General features: G+C 40.8%; 1 pseudogene; it reads right to left on the reverse strand.

The window, feature by feature from the left end:
- Positions 1 to 1,101: 1,101 nt before the first annotated feature.
- LOC126472140 (5S ribosomal RNA) lies at positions 1,102 to 1,220 on the reverse strand (annotated as a pseudogene).
- Between the last annotated feature and the right edge of the window lie 2,423 nt (positions 1,221 to 3,643).

Here is a 3,643-nt window from a genome sequence, read left to right on the forward strand (position 1 = left end):
AAAGACACTTACATGAAAGAAGCACGAGAGTAACGACCAAAGTTCAGTGTGGAAGGGTCTGAGAAAATTAAATTTTAAACTTTGAGGACTGTTATCAAGTTTTAACTATAAAATATTTGCAGATTTTTCCCGTATAATGTTGTCTACTTTGTAACTTATATCATTGTATAGTAACCACTCACAGTAGTGCAGTACAACAATGAAAAAACTAATACAACAATACACAGAATTAATTTTGTACTATAAAAATTATTATCAGAGGCATTACAATTTCTCAAATGAATTTAAAAGCATAGAAACTATTATTAAGCGTCTTTTTATAATGAACCAATTTTTTCTCAGTTAATCTGCTGTATGCACGACTCATAACTTAATAATTATTTAATTAAAGAGTTTGGCCAGTTATTGACTACTTAGAACCTAAGACTAAGGTATAATGCTTTTTTGTTTTTGTCTTTCTAGAAGTTCATGCGTTGGCGTGACCCTGCTGGGCTGTGGGTTTTGTTGCTGGACGAGAAATTTTGCAATATTCAACAATAAACTGAAATTTTTCTTTTCCCGTATAATGTCTTCTGTGATATTAAGTATTCTCAAATCCCTTCTTCTGTCTTCCAGCCACCATGTGTGTTTTTTAATTTGGAAATCAAATTCAAAATTTTCGTCATTAGCCTGTTCTTCGTTAGCCTGAAAATATGATCATAAAAACTTTAATCTCCTTCTTAATATTTAATAATGCAGTACAGTAAAATTCATTAATACCGGTATATAAATAGACGAAAAAATATAAGTCTGGAGTTATAATGTCTGTAATAGTATGTGACGTTATCTCACTCAACTTCATCATTGCTTTCGCCGACTGACAATGGATTGAAATACCGCTGAGTTTCTGGGCCACAAACGAAAAAACCAACAGCATCTGAACAGGCCTTGAAGGCCCAACGGTATCGACCGGCCGCCGTGTCATCCTCAGCCCGTAGGCGACACCGGATGCGGATACGGAGGGACATGTGGTCGGCACACCGCTCTAATAGCCGTAGTCAGTTTTCGTGACCTGTGCCGCTACTTCCCAATTGGCCTCACAAGAACTGAGTGCAGCCCACTTGCCAACAGCGCTTGGTAGACCCGGACGCTGACCCACCCAAGTGCTAGCCAAGCCCCACAGCGCTTAACTTCGGTGATCTCACGGGAACCAGCGTTAGCACTGTGGCAAGGCCGTTGGCTTCTGGGCCAGAAAACTGTTTAAACATTCGCAAAGCGTCATATTTTGCTTTAGCGGTGCCAAGAAGCTGTAGGAGACTTGGTGGATGTATGAGCTGTTCCTATACAACTCGTAGATGAGGAGCATCAATGGTGGACCAAAGTATCATCGTCGTGGCGGGCCAGTTTATCGTTCAGCGTCACGTGGAACGGTGAGATATTTCTTCGAGCATCTCCAAGTAACTACTACACCCTACAAAATTCTGAATCTGCTTAGTGTACTCATCTCTTGGTCTCCATCTACGATTTTTACCCACCACGCTGCCCTCCAATACTAACTTGGAGATCCCTGGATGCCTCAGAACATGTCCTTCCAACCGATCACTTCTTCTACTCAAGTTGTGCCACAAATTCCTTTTCTCCCCAATTCTGTTCAGTACCTCCTCAATAGTTGCGTGATCTACCCATCTAATCCTCAGTATTCTTCTGTAGCACCACGTTTCGAAAGCTTCTAAAATGGCTCAAATGGATCCAGCACTACGGGACTTAACATCTGACGTCATCAGTCCGATAGACTTTTTTTTTTTTTTTTTTGTAGCACTTGCAACCTACGTCCTCAATTATTTGCTTGACGTATTCCAATCTCTGTCTTCCTCTACAGTTTTTGCCCTCTACAGCTCCCTCTAGTACCACGGAAGTCATTCCCTCATGTCTTAGCAGATGTCCTATCATCCTGTCCCTTCTCCTTATCAGTGTTTTCCACATATTCCTTTCCTCTTCGATTCTGCGTAGGACCTCCTCATTCCTTACCTTATCAGTCCACCTAATTTTCAACATTCGTCTATAGCACCACATCTCAGATGCTTCGATTCTCTTCTGTTCCGGTTTTCCCACAGTCCATGTTTCACTACCATACAATGCTGTACTCCAGACGTACATCCTCAGAAATTTCTTCCTCAAATTAAGGCCAGTATTTGGTATTAGTAGACTTCTCTTGGCCAGAAATGCCTTTTTTGCCATAGCGAGTCTGCTTTTGATGTCCTCCTTGCTCCGTCCGTCATTGGTTATTTTACTGCCTAGGTAGCAGAATTCCTTAACTTCATTGACTTCGTGACCATCAATCCTGATGTTAAGTTTCTCGCTGTTCTCATTTCTACTACTTCTCATTACCTTCGTCTTTCTCCGATTTACTCTCAAACTATACTGTGTACTCATTAGACTGTTCATTCCGTTCAGCAGATCATTTAATTCTTCTTCACTTTCGCTCAGGATAGCAATGTCATCAGCGAATCGTATCATTGATATCCTTTCACCTTGTATTTTAATTCCACTCCTGAACCTTTCTTTTATTTCCATCATTGCTTCCTCGATGTACAGATTGAAGAGTAGGGGCGAAAGGCTACAGCCTTGTCTTACACCCTTCTTAATACGAACACTTCGTTCTTGATCGTCCACTCTTATTATTCCCTCTTGGTTGTTGTACATATTGTGTATGACCCGTCTCTCCCTTTAGCTTACCCCTACTTTTTTCAGAATCTCGAACAGCTTGCACCATTTTATGCTGTCGAACGCTTTTTCCAGGTCGACAAATCCTATGAAAGTGTCTTGATTTTTCTTTAGCCTTGCTTCCATTATTAGCCGTAACGTCAGAATTGCCTTTCTCGTCCCTTTACTTTTCCTAAAGCCAAACAGATCGTCACCTAGCGCATTGTCAATTCTCTTTTCCATTCTTCTGTATATTATTCATGTAAGCAGCTTCGATGCATGAGCTGTTAAGCTGATTGCGCGATAATTCTCGCACTTGTCAGCTCTTGCCGTCTTCGGAATTGTGTGGATGATGCTTTTCCGAAAGTCAGATGGTATATCGCCAGACTCATATATTCTACACACCAACATGAATAGTCGTTTTGTTGCCACTTCCCCCAATGATTTTAGAAATTCTGATGGAATGTTATCTATCCCTTCTGCCTTATTTGACCGTAAGTCCTCCAAAGCTCTTTTAAATTCCGATTCTAATACTGCATCCCCCATCTCTTCTAAATCGACTCCTGTTTCTTCTTCTATCACATCAGACAAATCTTACCCTCATAGAGGCTTTCAATGTATTCTTTCCACCTATCTGCTCTCTCCTCTGCATTTAACAGTGGAATTCCCGTTGCACTCTTAATGTTACCACCGTTGCTTTTAATGTCACCAAAGGTTGTTTTGACTTTCCTGTATGCTGAGTCTGTCCTTCCGACAATCATATCTTTTTCGATGTCTTCACATTTTTCCTGCAGCCATTTCGTCTTAGCTTCCCTGCACTTCCTATTTATTTCATTCCACAGCGACTTGTATTTCTGTATTCCTGATTTTTCCGAAACATGTTTGTACTTCCTCCTTTCATCAATCAACTGAAGTATTTCTTCTGTTACCCATGGTTTCTTCGCAGCTACCTTCTTTGTAC

The sequence above is a fragment of the Schistocerca serialis genome, chromosome 3 (genome assembly GCF_023864345.2).
Source record: "Schistocerca serialis cubense isolate TAMUIC-IGC-003099 chromosome 3, iqSchSeri2.2, whole genome shotgun sequence".
Classification (NCBI taxonomy): Eukaryota; Metazoa; Arthropoda; class Insecta; order Orthoptera; family Acrididae; genus Schistocerca; species Schistocerca serialis.